This window comes from Talpa europaea, assembly GCF_964194135.1.
Source record: "Talpa europaea genome assembly, chromosome: 6".
Lineage (NCBI taxonomy): Eukaryota > Metazoa > Chordata > Mammalia > Eulipotyphla > Talpidae > Talpa > Talpa europaea.
The window spans coordinates 29350252-29371593 of NC_140072.1; positions in this window are offsets into that span (position 1 = coordinate 29350252).

The following is a 21342-nucleotide window of genomic DNA, read 5'->3' on the forward strand; positions in this document are numbered from 1 at the left end:
AACAATATGATAAAATTGATGATGTTAACTTTGATCACTTACTTAAGGTATTTGTCTACCAGGTTTCACTGCTACTCTCCCACACTTTACTCTTTGGATTTTATTCTTTGGAAGCAAGTCACTAAGCACAGCCCATGTTCAAGGCCTTAAGCTGATTTTAATTCATGTATTTTTTTTTCTCTCATCCTCATTTTCTTTTCCTTAAATAAACATTTAAACTTGGACATGTATTTATTGAGCTTTCTGTAAGTGCTAAGAATATATTGATAGAAGTGAGCAAGAGATGTCATTTCTGCTCTTTTGGAGTGTGCCTGATATAAAAAAGAATTTATCCCCTCACCAATATAACTCGATTTCATTGACTATTGTAAACATAATATATTGCTGTAAGTCCTAATATATTACTAACATAGTCATTTAGAAGGTATTATCATAAAGGTTAAATATAGGTGCCATTAAAAACAACCGTCTTTGGGCCTCCCTTGTGGTACAGAGGTTAAAGTCTCAATGTTATCACACAATCCCTTGCCACTGCTGTGTGAGTTTGATCCTTGGCCTGGGAGCTAACCCACAGCGTGCAGCAGACCTCTCCTGACTTGCCCCCCCCTCCCCCCAGCAGTGTATTTCAGTACATCTTCCTGTTCTGCTCCTCACTGTCTCTGGTGAATGCTCTCACCCCCTGCATCTCTGGCCTAAACCCCAGTACTTGTATGCATAAATAAATAAAAATAAATCTTAAAAAAAAACAAAACAATCATCTTTTTGCTGCCAACATGGGCCATAATGGGAAATTACTTTGATTCTCCTCAGGTTAAGATACTGTTATGTTACCAGGACAGTTTAATTACTATTAATTATTTTCATATCTTAAAAAGTTTTCAGCTTGCATAAGAAAATACTTCCTGATTGTATTTTCTCATGTATTTGGTGGCTTTGCCATGCAGAAGCTTTTCTTTCTGAGAAGAGGCTTTAAAGGTATATTAGGAAAAACACGTCAGAAAGAGAAGAGAGACCCTGGGCTGTTATGATGAGAAGTTGTTTATTTATGGAAAAGAAAATGAGGTTAAGGAAAATAAGGATTATTAATGAAAGTTTTGAGAGAATAAATATTTTGGAGGGAAGTAACTTTGTATTTAGTAGAATGATGCCATTCTAACTTTGGGAATATTATTAATAATATAATACCAATTTTACTGGAGAATAAAATTTGACTAAAGACTTGTTGATTGAGGATCTTAGTTATTAATTTTTTTCTAATAAGCTGAGTTAGCTGAGTGCTATAAAGCACTCTAGCTGTTAATAGAGCAGCCCCGATATTGAACGGGTTCCTGGCTGTGGGTCCTCACCTGCGCGCTTAAAAGGGACTTAAGAATACTCCACTACAGGCACACACAAAAGGTTAATAAAAGGTTTATTTACAAGGGAAAAGGAAATAAGGAAAATGTACAACTCAGGGAGAAAATAGGGAAATAAAGTCTAATGCGTCCTACCGGATCCGATGACCTGGAAACCCAAAGTCACTCTCAGAGCTGGCCGGTCGCTGCTGGCGGAGAGCCAAAATGGGGATCCCCCAAAGCCCACGTGTCTGCCTTTTATATCAACCTGGCTGCTTAACCCCACCCTCAGGTCCCAGCCACCTTCCCTTTGGTGGTGATGGGATTTGGAGTTCCCAGTGTCTTTGGCTTTGGCCTGGGGTGGGGGTGGAGTCCACAAAGCCTGTATGGAATTAGCTTTAGGACATCCTTTCCCCCCTAACATTACTTTGAAGTTATTGAAATTCTTTCCAAAATGTATTAGTATATTTATACCTTTCACACTACATTGTATATCCCAGTGAGCAAAATTTGATATTTAAATCAGAATTTTCACACAGCGTAGTAGTGTACTTTAAGTTTCATATAGAATCTTGAAGCTAGAGAATTGAAGAAATGGATAAACATATTCCTATGATTTGTTTCTTGATCTTCTTAAAAGGGGAAATACAGGAAAAAAGGAATAGATTTCTTGTAAATTGAAATGTTACTTTTCTACCCTTCATCCCTCTATTCAACTCTTTTCTTAAAAGTTTACTTTAAATGCTACGTTCTCCTTGCTATTGAACAACATGTGTTAATCATAGCAACAATTACTGCTTTTAAGTGCCTACTGTGTTCTGGCATAGTATTGTAATAGACACATGAATATATAATTTAATTCCCTATAAGAACCCTATAAGTGTTCTTTTAGATAAGGGAATAGATAATAGGAAATTATGTATATATAGTACAGGATATTTGAGCCCAAGTCTGATAGACTTAAAAAAATTTGTGTTCTTTGAACTGTGACTTGAAGTCTTAGAAAAAAATGGATATTTGCCAGCATGAGATGCTTTCATCTTGATCTGTTCCCAAAAAGGAGTTAAGAATGCAAGGTAAGGACAAGAAATTATTATCTACAGATATCTATTCTCTGGTGGGAATAATACTAATACTACTATCTTGTTACAGTGAGTTAAGTAAGTGGTGTTTTTCCTTGGGACTCAAGGAGATTAAGTTCTTCTGAAAGATTACATAATTAGTTATTGATAGCTCTGCTTGACTTGGAAACCTTACTCTTTTACTTTTTCAGTACAGGATGTAACTATATTCATTTATGTAAACATTCATTTACTAAATGTTGTGGTCTGTACTGTAGCATACAAATGGATATATTGAGTTTTGCCTAACAAAGATTTTGTGGTGCATTATTTCTTAAATGGATGATAGACTTGATATATTATGACCAGCATTTCTTAAAAAAAGAAATATAATTGAATAGAAAATTGCACTAAGGGTAAAAGTGTTATTTTGCTTTAGTTATGCATGTATGTATATCATGGATCTCTTGTAACAAATTTTTTTTTACTTTAAATCTTTTTAAAAAATACTTTTTTATTCAAGTAGCATTGGCTTATGGCATATACATTTCAAATGTACATCATTATAAATGATCACCTATATATACTACGTTAACCACATTCTAATTCCATTCTTCATACTGTTGGGGGGAAAGGATATCCTGAACAAAAATCCTTAAATAGGATTTATGGACCCTACCCCCACCCCAGACCAGAGAAATCCAAGACACCAAGGACTATTGATGGGAGGATTGCTGGAACCTGAGGGTGGACTTAAGCAGCCAGGTTTGATATATAACCAAACATATGGGTCTTTTTAGGAACTAAAAAATAGGCTGCTGTACCAAATACTTTAGATTTTGTTTGGTCCAATGCTTTTTCTGGAGCTTCATGATGTACTTTTGCTAAAGAGAAAATGTATTTATATATTTGGTTCTGCCATACATTCTAGAAACAATATTAGGAATAAGAATTGTGGCGCAGCGGTTGAGCGCTGGGTTGTGAAGCTGCCCGCGGCCTCTGCAGCGCCGGTTCGATCCCCGGCTGCTCCCCGGCTGCTCCCCGGCCACCAGAGGAGGGTCCCGCATGGCACGCAGACCTCTCCTGCCGCCCGCTGCTCCCCTCAGCAGTGTACTTCGTCAGTCTGCCTGTTCTGTTCCCTGCTCTGGCTCTGGTGAATTCTCTCACCCTCCCGCAATTCTGACTGTACCCAGTGCTTGTATAAACAAAACAAACAAACAAATAAATAAATAATTAAAAAACATGCCTCTATTTAAAAAAAAAAAAATTTACCATATAATGTTTGTGTGGTACAAAATAGTGACTGTGAGCACAACTATTAATAAAAACAATCACAATTAGAAAAGGGTAATGCAATTTTGAGATGACTATCAAGTGTTCCTCCTGTGTTTTGGCTATTAGAATAATGTTAGAATGCTAGTAGAATAATGATAGCAGGTGCCACAAAGTTTATAGGAGAAAAATTTATACACATTTCCTTTTACTTGAGAAAACAACCATTATTTAATTTTGAGGACATTTAGGGACCAGTTAATGGAATATTAATATCACACAATATTACACAAATAGCCAGAGTTTACAAACTTTTATCTGTGGTTTGGTTTGTAATATTATTTCAAATTTGGCATTATTTACCAACATTTAGATATTGATACATTTCACACAAAAATGTAGCATCCTGTTATCTCTTGGAAAACTGAATATTGTGGCAACATTGATTTTGTGTTTTTACATGGTGGCTTTGGCTAAAACTTGAATGGCTGCTCTCTTTTCATCAATCTCTATTTTTCTCTGTTGTTTTACATGAGACCATTTTCACTCATTTGTTGCCTATCTGCTTCCTGTATATTAACCTTTTTGAATTACCTGCTATGTATTTGTGAAGTGCTTTAAAAATACAGTTTTTAGTGTGAAAAACCATTCTGCTAGTATTGGGGGAGATGGTTTGGAAGAACAGAATAAGGGTCTGCTTAGAATTTAATAGAATAGTGCAGGTGAGATGCCCATTTTTCTCAGCCCATAGCAGTTTGCACCTTTCTCAAAGCATTTACTATGTATAGCTTTCTATTACAGTTTTATGTGTTATTTCAACTAAATTACAAATACCTCATACATAATAATTGTGCTAGATAAATGCTGGTTGACTTTAATTTTATTTGTGTTTAAGATGTCCATGTTTGTCACAAAGATGATTTTTGTTGGCAGTTTTAGGTGCCTCTTTAACTGAAAAAAATCATACATTTTAAGTATTGCAATTCTAAGAATGAGTAAATGTCAAATACTTTTAAAGCATGTGTTACATGTGAGACACAGAACAGGTAGATACTATGTAATAAGATGGTATACTTCTAATTTTTTAAAGATTTATTTAATCATACAAGAACTGGGGTACAGGCCAGAGATTCAGAGAGTGAGGATTCACTTATTCCAGAGAGCGTGGGGAGCAGAACAGGCAGATCTGAGGAGCAGATAAGGCAAGAGAGGTCTGCTGTGCCATGTGGGTTGCTCCCTGGTGAGCGCAGGGATATAAAACTCTTGCTGCAGTGGCTGCAGATAGCTTCATAGTGCTGAGTCTTAACCCCTTGCACAACCAGGGAGGCCCCTACTTTTAAATTTTTTGTCTTTTTTGCAAAGCATTAGAATGAAACACTGGAAAAATTGATACTTGATTTGCCTGTAATTTTAAGTTGTTTTGAGCATTAATCCAAGAGCTCTTTTGTTACTATGCCTTCTACTCAAACTAGAAATTAATCTTAAATTAATATCAATTATAGTTTTTGATTTTCTAAATTTCATGTCTTGTATAATTTTGTTAAGCTCACTTTGAAAAAGAACCTCATTTTCTCTCTCTCCCATGAATATCTTTACATCTATCTATACATCTTTGTATGTAAGGTGTTATTCCCTATTTTAATTTTTTAAGTGAATTTTTTCTTTTAGTTGAGGTAAGATTGGTTTACAACACTGTTTTAGGATTACAAGTTCACATTTCAAATATATGTTACCATGCCGTGCCCACCCTAAGGTACTTAACTTCCCACCAGTCCGTTGGATTCCCTCTACCCTTTGCCTCCCATATCACCCCCCCCCCCATGAGATCTGCCAGCTTAAAATTTTAAGGGTGCAATACAGTATCATTAACTATAAACACTCCCTCCTATGGCAGATCTCTAGAATATCTTGCAAAATGGAAACTTTATGCCCACTGAATAACAACTGCGCCATTTTTTCTCCTCCTCCCCTGCTTTTATGAATTGGCTATTCTGTTTCTTTTTTTCTTGCTATAACTTTGAAATTCAGCCTCAGTATTTTCATTCATTTCTTTATATGAAGCTGGTTTTCTTGAACTGGGAGGATGCTTGGTTCAGATAACTCTTGAACTTCACAGAGTTTTCTTCCATTATTTAGTGCATAATTGAAAAAAAATGGTAAATGACTGAGATTTCCTGGCTCTCCTGCTCTCACACTTCAATCTAGACCATAATTTCCCTTCCTCCTTTGTCCTTATCATGCTCAATTCTGTTTCCATTCCCAGTATTTTAAGTGTAGGGTCTCTTTTGGAAGACAGTCCTGAGTGTCAGTTTTTAAAGGGCTCCAGTTTACTCCAGGCATATAAGCCTTACTGTGAATCCCCGGAATTAGCATTGGAGTAATTTCAGCTTCTCACATATTGTCTCTCCTTGCTTTCCAGTGAATACCTGTTAGCTAATTTGTGCTTCTGTTCTCAAGCCTTATGATACCTCATTGTTTCCCTGTACTTTCTTTCACTTAGACAATAAAACACAAGCCTGTGGCTGTTGGAAGATTGTTTCAATCCTTTGTATTTTGAGGCTCTGTGAAATAGTTTTCTGGTGTTACCTATGGACTTTGAGTTTGGTTTCATGTTGCCCTGTCTTTATATGAAGAGTCATGAATCAAAAGTTGGCTGTTGTCTTTCTGTAATCTTCTTCATAATTGTAATTTGGGACTAGTCATATCTTTCCCCCTAAAATCTTGGCAGAAAAACCTCCTCATTTTTTTGAAATTATTGCCACTTAATGCTGTCCACTGCTTTTACATGATATAAAGCTCTGAATCTGTTGTTTTGCCCTCATTATTTCTTCTTAGTTAAGACAGCATTTAAAAATCTATTAAAGTTCCTTTGGGAAACTAAAAGGGTCATGGGATTATCTTTCTGTTGCAAATACACGGTTTGTGCTTTGACATTGAATGCTTTAACTCTTTCCACTATTTAAAAGCTAACTTTGATGCACACTCAAAACTTGTAATGTTATAATGCAGTGTTACTTCAGTAAAATAAATAAGTAAGATAAAAGCCAACCTGCATTATGTATACCGAGGTCCAGTCCTAACTTAGAAAGAAAGAATTAGTTTAATAAATTGGTTGGTTAGAGTTTTGAGACTGTATTTGTTGAATTTCCTTTATATGAAGATACTAATTTAGAAATATGAAATCATTCAGAAAAGTTAATGGGAAATTCTCTTGAAGAATAAAACACTGAAATGTTATTTATACAAGGTGAAGATATTCACTTATCTTAATCAAATGCTTATGATGTGTTAGGAATCAGTTGCATGTAAGTAAATAACACTGAGACATACCCTTCTAAGAAGACATAAATTCAAGAGAACTGTGAGAACATTCAGAGTAGGAACTAACTTTCTGCAAGTATAAGGTAGATTTTAGAGTCATAATGGAGGCTTATTAATGTTTATTTTTCATAAACTTTTCCACTAGTGCTTCATACAAATAGTTTTTCTCCAATTAGTACTTCAAAATTGTAAACATCAAAATAATTTATTTAAAGATTTTCTATTGGGATTCTATATTCCATGTACATTTTAAGTGTAGAAGAGAAACTTAGGAGTAAAAAGATCATGAAGCAGAATGGAAAACATAGCATTAGCATTCTATAATTGAATGCTTAATTGTTCAGTAAATATTTTTATATCGTATTTCACCTTTTGACTTTTTGTCCTATATAGTTTGACTAAAATATTTCTCCTGTTTAGTTAAAAAGATTGATGATGTAGTAAAATTTGGATATCCTTTTCCCTTTGTCATTTCTGTTCTAGTTGGCAGCAAGTTAGAACCAGGTTGCACTTGTTAGAGTACTCTGTTGAGGATGCTGTGTCTATTATTTTAATTTTCCTTCTTTGGTTTTTTTATTAGTCTGCTGTAAATACTTTATAAAGTATAGAACCTTGGTGTTTATAAAGTGATTTTCTGTCTTTTATTTCTTTTGAGCTGTTGACATGATTAACAGAGAGAGAGGAAGAGAAACACATAAATGCGACATGGTAGGAAAGATTTTAAACCCCCCTAAAAGAAGTTCAGGTGGGAATTATGTGGCATTGTCATTAAGTTAGGCCTTAAATATTAGGGATTTGACTCAATGGAGGTAGGAAAAGTAGATGGTGTAGTTGTTAGAAAAGTAGGAACAAGCTTATAGAGGAATGTACAGGCAGTATTTGAATAAGATTAGTATAGGTTGGACTAACTTTGAGTAAAGGAACATTAATTTGAGAATCTAGATATTGAGTCAGATTATATTGATGATAATATATACTTTTGCCCAGTCTTTCTTTTGTGCTTTTGAAGCTCTCTAGGCAGGATGGCAGCTAGTATATTAGTGAAGAATGTGTCTGGACTCATATTCCCTAAGCTTATATCCTAGTTTTGCCACTTCAGGGTTTCTGATATTGAACATACCATTTGATCTCTCTACATCTGTTTCCACATGTAAAATGGACACTAATACTAGAAACTACCTACTGGCATTTTAAAGTTACAAATAATTAACACTAGTAAAATACTAGTAATGATTTTTTTTTTTTTAGGTAAGAAAGTATTAGCTCTGACAATCCATGTAAATGTGTTTGTAGATATACTCACACACACACACTCAAACACACAGGCACATAGGAAATGTACATAAATGTAGGAAAGGTGAGTCTCATGAAGGTATCTACAGAAAGAGCTTAGTAATTGAATTTCAGTTTTGAATAACATTTATTTTGCAAAACAAAGTCTGCCCATCTCATTTCATAGATGTCAAAATAAATGTGGTAGCAGAATTAGAACCAAGGCATGTCAGACAACAAATTTTTGAGCAGTAAACAAAATAGACAACCAGCTCAGTCTCATGGAGTTTTCAGTCAGTTAGGAAAGATCTATTAAGCCACCCAGATGTGATAAATGTTATTCAAAAGTATAGAATACTATTGAAAAATAGAACACATGGGAGGTTACAGATATTTCAGATTTAGCTCCTCTAAACTAAACCTTTCTCCTAAACATTAGGTTGTGCATACTTCAAATGCCCATTCTGCTTGCATAGATCTCACAAATATCTCAGACTCAACTGGTCAAAACAAAAAATAAAAAGACACACATACAAACTCACTACAAATATCTTTCTGCCTCCCAAACATTGTCTTTTTCAGTACTCCCTATATTATTAAGTGGAACTAACATCCAGATACTGATCCTATCCCCTGGTAGTAAGAACCAGACAATGGTTAATTTGAATTTAGGTTGTATTCCACCTACCTTTATTTAGAACCTTGATTGCTTGCTATGGTAAGCATTACTTTCTAAAACACTCTGGAGATAGTCTATTTAATAGCATAAGTATCTTTAATAAAAATTTTTAACAAATATATTTTATTTTAGTTAGTGTATATATATGGTTAGTTGAGTTTTAAGTCAACTTAATTCTGTGTTGAAATTAATGATACTTTTGTGGTGTTTTAGAATTACATAAAATCATTATAGATCTACCAGTACAGAGCCTTAAGTTTTACTTCTGCTTTACAAATTTGATATCGGCCTATTAGTGAGCTAAGATAACATTGTTTGCCTTTATTAAATTTATTTCTGATCATGAATGTACATTTTAAAGGATGTTTATTTTCAGTGGACAGATTGACTGTAGGAGATTTATTACATGCCTGACTAACTATGACTATATTCAAGACATTAAAAATCATTTTATATATAATTTTTTGTGATAAAGAATACCTCATATTTGTATTCGGAGAGCAACCAAATTTACTTTTATACTTTTTGGACATTAGATTTGTTGACTTTCATGTCTCTACCATACTTTTTTCAAGTGCAGTAGGAGGCTGTTTGACCAAAGTGCTGGTTTGCTAACTGGTTAGTACATGATCATATACAGCTAATATTACTGTACATTTAATTCTAGATGGTGAGGCTGTTAGTGGTTATTTTATTGATTTGTGCTATTACTTTTTCACCCTTTAACATTTTTTCTTTGTTTGTTTATAGCATTTTGCAATCGCAAAGGTTGAGAAGATGTGTTTTCTAAGCTAAATTTACTGAGAATTGTTTCTTTTTATTGTTATATTTAATACCTTGTAAGGTAAATTAATGCTATGTTTTAGATAATAGTAGACGTTTACAAATTGTTTTGTCATGAACTCCTTTTTAATATTGGTTAGAAAAAGCCATTTCCTTATCAGAAAAAAAGTTCAATTAGTATCTTTTGGGGTACTGCTTTTTGAAATTAGTATTTCTTTGTGTGCAAGGTAGGTTATATGGTAGGGACATGTTGGAAACAAAAGTATTTCATCTTTATAGAAAAATTATCAGATTCGCTTCCTGTTTTGAAGCAACTGTTTTGTTTTTTTACTTATAAAGCTATTGCTTCATTTTAACTTTCCAAAGAAACTGATGAACAGTGAGACTTTTTTTAGACAAATGCAGCAAGTGTGTAGAGGAAGTTTATATACAATGTTCAAATAGCACAAAATTATTTAGCTAAAATAGCATTTAAAACATTTACAGTGTGTCTGGGCAAGTTAGGGTAAACGGAAAGTGAATTCAGTGGAAGATTTTTTCAATAAAATAATTCCTCCATATTTTATGGTTTTCTTTTTTTAACATGAGTTAGTGAAAGGCTTTTTCCCCCACTCAATTTATTTTTTACTGCTATTTGAGAAACATTTTCCCTGTGAGACAAATGTTTGACCCTTTTGTATTCTTGCCCCCCCCCCCCCCCCCCCCCCCCCCCGCCCTTTTCTTGACTAGAAAATGCAGCTGCAACCATTTTTTGTTTAGAGACAATGGATCACATGCTGTGTCACCTAAATCTATGACCAAGAGGCAGTTTTATCCCTAAGAGACCATAATGCTTCAGTTGTCCTGGATACATGACATCATGTAGCATTATAATCAAACATACATCTTTTTGCAGTACATTTGGGATTGGAATCTACCCTCTAATCTCAACATTGGATTTTATGAGATGGACAGTATTTATATATAATAGATTCATTTAAACCAATGAATCTGTTGTTATTTTAATAGGAAAGGTTGTGAGTTTCTTTTGTATGTCTTACTTTTTTTTTGCTACCTGAGGGTTACTGAAGTTTTCAGATATTTTGAATTAATAGAATATATTTAAAGTTCTATTATTTGTTAGGTTTGTCTCAAGGTGCCTTGAAAATAGTATGTGCTCAATAAATGTTATATTTTATTTTTGCTATCCATGTGCTAAATTAACAAGAAGAAAATGATTTTCTTAAAAATGAGGATCTTCAGATTAGTATCTGTAAACTGCTAAAATATTTTGTGTTCAGCTTATTATAATAAGCTTCATATACTGTTGAATAAATCTAGGAACTATATAGTACTGTGGTTTTCAGTATTGAGAAATGGTACTTTGTTATAGATCAATAGTAAAAAATGTTGACTGCTGGAGAGCTTGAAAGTGAGGAAGAAGAGGGAGATTGGTTAAAAATTTCTTTTATTGTATAATGTATTTAACCAGAGACAAAGCTTAATTGCAAGGGAGTTTTTGATTAAATTCGTTAGGATTTTTATACTCTTCTGTATACTCTGTAGTAGATATTTTTCTCTACAATAAACATTGTTCAATCATCTGTATTAAGTGAATGACTGCTTATATTTTCCTTTGTTCAGGTTATTTTAGCTTAAGTTGAATTTTTTTTTTTAATTTTGGTTAGTTTTAAAGTGTTTGGATAGAAAAGCCATAAATCTGAGGTGAGACCTCTTCTGGTTGTTCTTTTTGATATTTATAAGATTACTTGATTTACTAATGGCATTAAGTTCTTGGTGAGAAGTAAAACAAGTTAATAAAAGTTTCCAAATGTCTAAAGGTCATATAAAAAGTTTCCAAATGTCTAAAGGTCATATAAAAAGTATTTAAAATACTTTAAATGTATTTTATTAAGTGTAACCAAAAAAAGTATTAATATTTCACATGCTTCAGGAATTCAGATGTTTAAAATGTGTATAATGATTTTGAATGAGAAGTAACTTTTATCTGTAGGCCAGATGCTGCCATATAGTTAAGGTTAATCATTCCATGCTTTAAGCACTGGACTGATTTTGCAAGTCTTCTTCCAGGCCCTTAATACAATTGCTCAAGTGTTGGTTTCAACTTCTCAGTTCTAGTAGAGCATAACAGATGGCCTGGTTCCTTTAAATTCCAGTATAGTAAAAGTTTCTTAGAAAAAGCAAAATTGATTTTCCTGGTTACCCTCTCCACAAAAAGAGGAAAGAAATATTTAATGACTAGCTTAGGGAAGTACAAGGAAAAAATAAACTAGAGTAAGTTTGCTTAGGGATATCAAGATTGACTATTGTATTTTAGTTTGATTTGAGTCTTTTTTCATGATTTTTTATTTCCTAATAGTAATTCATAGGTAATATAATGGGTTAAATATAAAATTTTAGCAATTAAAAATTACGTCACAATGACATAGTTACACCTTTAGGTAATACAATTTAGTGAGATTAAAAAAATTGAAAAATATACATGAAGAGATTCATTAATATAATTTGAAACACTTTTTAAATGTATTAAACACCTGAGTTAATTGTAGTTTTTCCTGTTTCTTGTAGAGCTATGTTACTTACAAAAGTACACATTGAAAAAATAATATATTCTTGAGAATTGCTATTCTGAGAGCCCGATTTTGAGGATCATTAAATTTATATTCATTAACCCACATTTTTAAAGTACTATAGATATAATGCTAAAATTCACAATGTGAATTCACAATGTAGTATCTTGCAAGTAGAGAAGAAATTATTTAAAAAATGTTAACATCTGAAATCTGTAAGAGGATAGTAAATTCTGAATTAGTTGGATACAAATGAATATAACTCTTAGTGTAGATTTTTATATTCCTGTCCTCTTTGGGTTGTAGCATTGTATTTGTCATTATGTATTTTCTTTTTGTTAATGAGAATATCATTGTTAATAAATATCATTAATAAATTTTAGAGGTAATTTTTTTTTATAAATTCTTTGTGTGTGTAGGGAAATGTTGGTATAAGCAATATCTGTTAATAAAGTACCTTATACTTTGGGGAGGGTGATTAATAACAAACTATAGAAAGGTTCTAAAAGTGTATATGGTTTTAAATTCTTTTAAGTTATTTATTAGAAATAACATCATTGTGATACTATTGCCAAAACAAGTAACGAAGTGCGTGGAAACAAATAGAATAAGGAAGTGAAAGTCATATCATAAAGAAAATGATGAAATTGCTTTTGGAGCACTTTTCTGAGAATTACTAGTTTTAGTTGACTGACTTGCCCATTTGTATCATTTACTCATAGGGGAGATCCATCCTTAATACTTGATTTTTTTTTTTTTTTTAATTCTCAAAGGTCAAGACATAACGTGTTGCTGATTTTGTACTCTAGTTTTTATATTTGAAAGACATTTATAAATCTACTTTTGGAAGGAAACAAATAATTTAAGAAATTAATAACAGCAGTAATAATTACATCTTAGCATTCATTGTGTACTTACTCTCTACCTCTGTTCTAGTACTTTATTTATTCTCAATTAATTTGTACTAACCTTCTTTGTGAAGTTGGTACTATAAGAATTCTAAATTGATAGTCCTAACCAACCTCTTGAGAAACAGAGCTGGGATTTGGACCTAGGCAGTATCTATTCACAGCTCCTGCTCTCAACCCTCTGCTTTGCTGCCTTCACATATCCTTATAATATCAAGAATAATAATCTGGGTTTTACTGTCATCCATTTTTTATGACATGAAATTGCTTATGCTTCATAAATTTAACTTTAAATATACTGCCCTATAAAGTTTCCATTTAGTATCTCCTAGTATTACATTATGTTCATTTCTTTGTAAGGAAAGAAGCTTTTTTTAATATACATACACTATTTTATCCCAGAATCTAACAACTGTGACAACAGAGCCATGAATGTAGGCCCAAAAGGTTTTTTCCTTGAAATTTCTTAGAAAAGGACCAGAAGAGGTTATTCTGAGTCGAATGTGTTTTATACTTCTTTCTTTACTTTTTATTCATATTGCTAGGCATAGAAATACTATTCTCGGGCCTCCCCGGTGGCGCAGCGGTTGAGCGCTGGGTTGCGAAGCTGCCCACAGCCTCTCCAGCTCTGGTTCGATCCCCGGCTGCTCCCCAGCCACCGGTGAGGGTCCCACATGGCGCGCAGACCTCTCCTGCCGCCCGCTGCTCCCCCTCAGCAGTGTACTTCGGTCCTTCTGCCTGCTCAGCTCCCCGCTCTGTCTCACCCTCCTGCACTTCTGACTGTACCCAGTGCTTGTATAAATAAATAAATAAATCTTAAAAAAAAAAAAAAGAAATACTATTCTTATAATCCATTATAACTAATACATTAGCTAACATTTTAGAATTCATAATATAATACAGTCCCTGCCTATCTGCAGGTTATTTATTTTGTATCATCAACTGTTAGACCACAACTGGACAAATAGGGGCTCCCAAGTAGTTGGGGAGAATATTGCAATTTTTTTTTTTGAGATTTTATTTTATTTTTATTTATTTATCAAAAAGATCTATTTATTTATTTATACAAACACTAGGTACAGTCAGAAACACGGGAGGGTGAGAGAATTCACCAGAGCCAGAGCAGGGACCGAAGTACACTGCTGAGGGAAGCAGCGGTCGAGACAGGAGAGGTCTGCTGTGCCATGTGGGTTTCTCCCTGGCTGGCTGGGAATCGAACCGGCATTGCAGAGGCTGTGGACAGCTTCACAGCACTGTGCTCAATCCGCTGCGCCACCAGGGAGGCCCAGAATATTGCAAATCTTATACATTAAATTCACACACCTTAAGGTAAACTCTTTGCCCATATCAGATCTTATTTACTATAATATTATATGAAGTTCTAATGAGATATATCTGACTTTCTAATCCATAGCAGATAAAGAATCTATATTGCCATCTTTGGGATTTAGACATCCAAAAATCTCTGAATATCAAAAATTCTCTCATAACCTATATAGTGGCAAAATATGATCTGAACTAAAACTATTGATGGGACTTTACCCCCTCTCCCTTAGTATGTACATTCTGCTGCAGAAATATTAATGTGTTTATCATGGAGTGCTGCCTCAGATCTCACTGACATAACATATTTGTAATTTATACATACTGCATTGTAAACCCCAAATATTTGAAACCTGCAATATATCTGCCTTTGAGAATTTTAGATACAAAATCATAGACCTTTATAATCAGGTATGGTAACTAAAGTATAAATGTGGAGTAGAATATAGAACTAAGATTTACCTAGTAATTAAAGCATAGCAATGTGAGGCCTTTAGGATGAAGCAATATTTCTCAAGTTGAATAATATATATGGGTTATTTGTTGTTAGATTTGTTTTAATTTATAGATCCCTTTTTGAGAAGCATCAACTTTGGTTCCTGAGTGACTTTTTTTAAAGCCTCTTTGTTTTTCTGTTTAAAAATCATAAAATATATCTTTAGTATGGATTGAAATGAAAGCACAAAATGAAAATTTGCAGAATTAATAGCCTCCAGAGCATATCCTTGGGACACCCTGATTTGAGAAACCCTGATAAAGTAGCAGATAGACCTGTGTTTCTATACTGAAACAACCCTATAAGCATCATTCTTAACCAGGTCTTTGTTTATAATAATGAGATTGAATCATAATTAAGGGGTTGAAATACTTTCCCTATTACTTCAAGAGTATGATTTTTAAAAGAGAAATGAGAAGAAATATTTCCTTTAAAAACTGCACAGATTTTGATACCTACTTTCCACCTCCAAGGGAAATGTCCTCTACTGACTTCTAGTTGGGAATTGCTGTCATAATGAGCAACTCTTAATAATAGGTATATACCAAATTTCTCATGAGTACTGAGGCAGAAAGACTTTAACTACTAGTGCTCTAAAAAAAAAAAAAAAAACAGTATAATGCACATTAGAGATATTGCCATCAGAAACTAGTGAAAGTATCTGTGTCTAACAGCATGGCAAACTATGTACCTGACCAACCTTTCAGCTGAAAACAACCTGAAAGGCCAAATAAAATCGACATATAAGTGCAGTGGCACAAAAGTAAAGAAAACTAAAGCTAAAACTAATTGGAAACCCAGTGAGGTAAATTGAGTACTGAAGCTATAACCTTGAAGGTATCTGCCAAGTCAAGTGAGCTGCTGTTTTCATGACTTTGTGGGTGTCTGGGATCAGGAAACAAGGATGTCACAGCAATATTACTGTTGTAATAACCCTAACACAAACAGTGCTTAAGATTGTGATAAATTGTGGCATATTCATAAAATGGAATATTAGTTACCTGTGAAAGTGAATGAATTATTGAAAATAATAACCAGTTTGATGTATGGGGGGCATGGGTTGGGGGGATGAGTTCCAGAATATAATTGTATAATTCATTATAAATCATTAGTAATTTTATATGATTAAAAACATGGAATGCTAAATAATATGATGTTTAAGGATCCTAACATGTTAAAATTATAAAGAAAAAAATTTGCTTAATCTTAATATAATCAGTTTTTTTAAATGGGCAAAATAAATTTAAAAAATCTGAGCAATTATAACCAAAATCTGGGGGAGAGGGAAGCTCTTAGTTAAACCTCTAATATCCTGCAATGCAACAGCTTATATTTTGGATAATACTGAAAATTCTGTGACTTAATATCCCTTCTCTTATTTAGTCTTGGTAAAGCATTTCCTGTAATTCTTATTAAGCAGCAATATTCTTCATCACTTTGGGAAATGACTTGAGAACTCCAATGTAAAATTTTGTTTTTCTTATCCTATGGTAGAATATCAGTGTAACATGAACATGATATGCAGATATCTAGATCTCTGTTAGACACCTTTGGGAGATGCACAGCCATGGGGACAAAAATGGTACTTTTAAATCCTGAGCCTTCTGCTAAAGATACTGCCATCCTGGCCATTATCCAGTGAGTGTCTATGAAAGAGTCCCATAGTTAGTATACTGAGTTTATTTGAACTCTCTACTTTTCAAATTATTGAGAGAAGAAATTCTGTTCTTTCTTGAAATGTAGATTTGGAATCGTACCACAGATGTTTACTTGGTTAAACTGTCTTGTACGTTACCTACTTTTTTGGGTAACAATGTCTTAATTTTAGAAATTGGCTTTTACTATATGTCCATTACTAAGGTTATACTACTCACATTCTTAGGAAATTAAAGTACATTTTTCAAGTCTCACATCATATTCTCTTGGCCTTAAACACTTATTTTGAGTGACATTTATTATGTGTAACTATTATATGTGGTTTTTTGAAGTATTTTTCTTAAAAGGTTAATGTATGGAAATATCACAGCACTAGCCCAGATTTCTTTACTCATTTTGCTTTGTAAAGCAAACTTCTGTGTACGTTATTAATGATCTGCTACTGAAAGGTTTCAGTTCATTTTAAGAAGTAGTTTCTCATGAAAGTAAATACATAAAAACAAGTTTTCTTGAATTTTGGTGTGAAATATATAGGCCTTTCTATTACATTTCATACTACATGTTCCTGAAAACATTAAAATTCTGCATAGCTGAGGGTCAACTCACCCGAAACATGAAACTTTGTAACCAGAACACTAACATAAATAGATCTTAGTGAGAATACTAGAGTATTTAAAAGGATGTTATAGTTGTTACAACTAAAGAAATACTACAGTTAATTTAGGATTAAAAAGGAAAAAAAATGAAAGTAGCTTGATGGAAGAATTCACATGGAAGGTTGAAGCTACAGGGTTGGAGGCCAGGGTAAAATGTATAGATTTGGAGAGAAGAGCTCATAAAGAAAATGCATGTGGTCAAACTGTTGATAAAGAACATGCATTGAATGAGACTTGTGTACAGTATTGTGTTTTCAGCAGCTCCTTCCTTTCCGCTGTTTGCCTATTTTGGATTCAACTGTTGTTATTTAGTAGTACAGAAACATGGACTAGATAAACCAGTGTGATTTTCACATTGTACTAGAATTATTACCCCTGTATAACTCTGCACTAATTGGGTTACAGAAAAACTTGGTAACAGTATAAGGCTGTAATAAGAATATAAGAGGTGGCTTCCTTTTTTGACTTGAGTCCTTTGATACTTCCATGAGCTTTTTCTGATCGATTTTTTGTAAAATGGAAGCACCACAACTAAAAATAATTTAGTACCGCCTTTTCCCCCTTGCATTTACTGTTTTAACATTAAAAAATAAACCTGGGCAGGGCCTCTCTGGTGGTGCAGGTGGCTGAGCACAGTGCTGTGAAGCTGTCGGCAGCCTCCGCAGTGCCGGTTCGATCCCCACCTGCCTTGGAGCAACCCACATGGCTAGCAGACGTTTGCTGTCTCGCCCACTGCTTCCCTCAGCAATGTATTTCATCAGTCTGCCTGTTCTGTTCCCCACTCTGTCTCTGGTGAATCCTCTCACCCTCCTGCGCATCTAGCCTGTACCCCGGTTCTTATATAAATAAAATAAATCTTTAAAAAAAAAAGTACCTTTAAAAAAATAAAAAGAAAAGAAAAATAAACCTGGGCAATAAAAAAGCAAAGAAAAGTACCAAGTTTCCAATATACACGATTGTTTACTTTTTGCATATTTTCTCCTTTTTGACCAGCTTTTTTGTTTACTTCATGGTCTTCAAGACTATATTTTTAATTTTAATTTTTTTATTTTTATATTCCCCAAACAATTGCAACCCCTTTATTTTGACCCCAATCCCTCCCCCCTTGCCCCCCTCCCCTCATAAAGTGTCTCTGGTTCATAGTTGTTTGTTGATTATGATTTTCACTTTCTTATAGATATTCTTTTTCCTGGTCCCTTATTTAAGTTTTCTAGATTCCTGCTATGAGTGAGACCATCCGATATTTTTCTTTTTCTTTCTGGCTTATTTCGCTGAGCATGATCCCTTCCAGCGCCATCCATGTTGCTGCAAATTGCATGTGTTTATCTTTTTTGAATGCTGAGTAATATTCCATGGTGTATATGTACCACATCTTCTTGATCCAGTCATCTATTTTTGGGCATTTGGGTTGATTCCAAAGCTTAGCTATTGTAAACAGTGCTGCTATAAACATAGGGGTGCAGGTGCTCTTTGGAGTTGATGTTTCTGTGTCCTTTGGGTAAATACCTAGGAGTGGAATTTCTCGATCATATGGAAGCTCTATGTTTAGTAGGTCCAGAAATCTCCACACAGCTCTCCATAGTGGTTGGACCAGTTTGCACTCCCACAAACAGTGCAAGAGAGTTCCTTTTTCTCCACACCCTCGCCAACATTTGTTGTTGCTAGTTTTTTTAATATGTGCCATTCTCACTGGTGTTAGATGGTATCTCATGGTAGTTTTGATTTGCATTTCCCTGATTACGAGTGATGGTGAACATTTTTTCATATGCCTGTTGGCCATTTGCATTTCCTCTTCAGAGAAGTTTCTTTTTAGCTCTTCTGCCCATTTTTTCACTGGATTATTTTCTTTGTTGTTGTTGAGTCTCATCAGCTCTTTGCAGATTTTTGTAATCAGTCCTTTATCATTAGTGTTGTGTGCAAAAATGTTCTCCCAGTTGGCGGGGTTTCTTTTAGTTTTTGTTATTGTCTCTTTTGCTGTGCAGAAGCTCTTTAATTTGATGTAGTCCCAGCTGTTTATCTTTGCCTTCACTATCACTGCTTTGGGTGATGTGTCTGTAAAGATGTTCAAGACTATTTTTTAATCACTACTACATATTAGATTGTATAGATATTTTAGTTATTTTTCTATAAAAAGGTAAATAAGTTGTTAAAATATTTTATTTCATAATTCTTGAATAAACTGCACGTGTGTGTCTGTGTGTGTGTGTGTGTGTGCACATGTGCCTGTTTTAAACCATTGCTAATTTTGGCAAATACAGATGTTATTTTTATTACTAATATTTGTGCTTACTACATCCCAGGTACTATGCTGCGAGTATATTATATTAAATACCACATTTTGTGATATTTTTGTTTTGCTTTCCATTTCTTTGATCATTAAGTCAAATATTTTCTAGTATAATTGCTTGCTATTTATATACTTATTTGTGTGAAAAGATCATTTGCCTATTGTGGTCGACTTAGTATTCTAAGGGGATCATGTTCTAAGTGTTCTGAAAGGACTGCTTAGAAACTACTCTTTTTTCTCCTTGAATATACAGTAACAGTTCAAACCTTTCTAAGACAACATCAGCCCTTTAATGTGAGTACTTGATTTTTTAACATTGTTTGGTTGTACACTTTGTGTAATCTTTGACATATTTTGTTGCCATAATAATGTTTAACATCCTAAAATAATGAGATTTTATTCCAAACTTGTAATTCAGAGGAATAACATACATTTGCAACCATCTAAATTAAATTTTGATAATAACAATGTTACATTAGTACAACTTATTGTTTGTTTCTTTTAAGTAGAATTGCTAAAATTATAAGTTTTTCAAGACACTAAAGTAGATGCTAATGGTTTATAATTTTGACTGTATTTTTTTTATTAGTTTTAGAACCTTCGGCAAGTGGCTTACTTCACTTCCATTTCCTTATTTATAACAGTGAATTTCAGTTTTCTGATAGTTATCAGTAAGGTTGTTTACTAGAATTAAGGATTTGTTTCCAAACTAAAGTCTCTTAAAGGCAGGTAACATTGCACTTGGTACAGAGTAAACATATATGTTGATTATAAGTTCATTTCAGTTTGAAATAATTTTATTTGAGTGACTACGTTTGCCCCACATTTTGTTCAGATTCATTAAAAACACAAAAGTCTTACCCCTCATGGAATTTATAGTTGGAAAGAAAGGACCACACTTGGACTGCGTAGTAACTGCAAAGTGAAGATGATGCATTTAAGACCCTATAATGTCTGTAATTAGTAAAATCTCAGTAAATTTTAGCCACTGCTATTTGGTATTTTCTAATTTCTATAAGTAATTAAAGATAAACAAAGATATTAGATGAAAAGACAATCGTGGACCATTAGAAATGAGCCATTCCCTTTTTGGACTCTGAGCGCTAAGTGTTTGTTTTATTTTTAAGAAAGCAAAATTTTATTCAACCAATTCGCATCCATCACATTTTAAAAATTCTTTATGGCTAGAGAGATTTTGGTAGTAAAGTGAATTATTTAATCAGTTACATAGGAGAGGATGTCAACTTTGAAATATATTGTGTGTACATATATGCACATATGCATATGTTTATGTATATGTGGGCTTCATAATTGGTTAAATGGAAACTAAATTTGTAACAGCTTAATCTCTTCTTTTTTGTATTGTATTGGTGTGTCAAGTCACAGATAGAGGTGTTTGTGAGATAGGAACTGAATGTAGAGAGAACAGTGCCAAGATTTTATGGAAGTCATTGGTATTCATAGATGATGTGTACATATTGTTGCCAGGATAATGTGGTGGCTAGAGTTTTGGTTCTGAAGTCATTTGGCCTGGGTTTAAATTCTGGTGTTTCCTATTGCTAGCCAAGCAACCCCAAATAGAATGATTAACCTCTTCAAATCATTTTCCTCATCTGTAAAATTGCATTAATAATAGTGTCTACTTTGTAGGGTTTAACTGATGGTTAGCTGAGATACGGTATATGGTGCTTAGCACATAGCTGTCTTCCAAAATATTAGCTAAT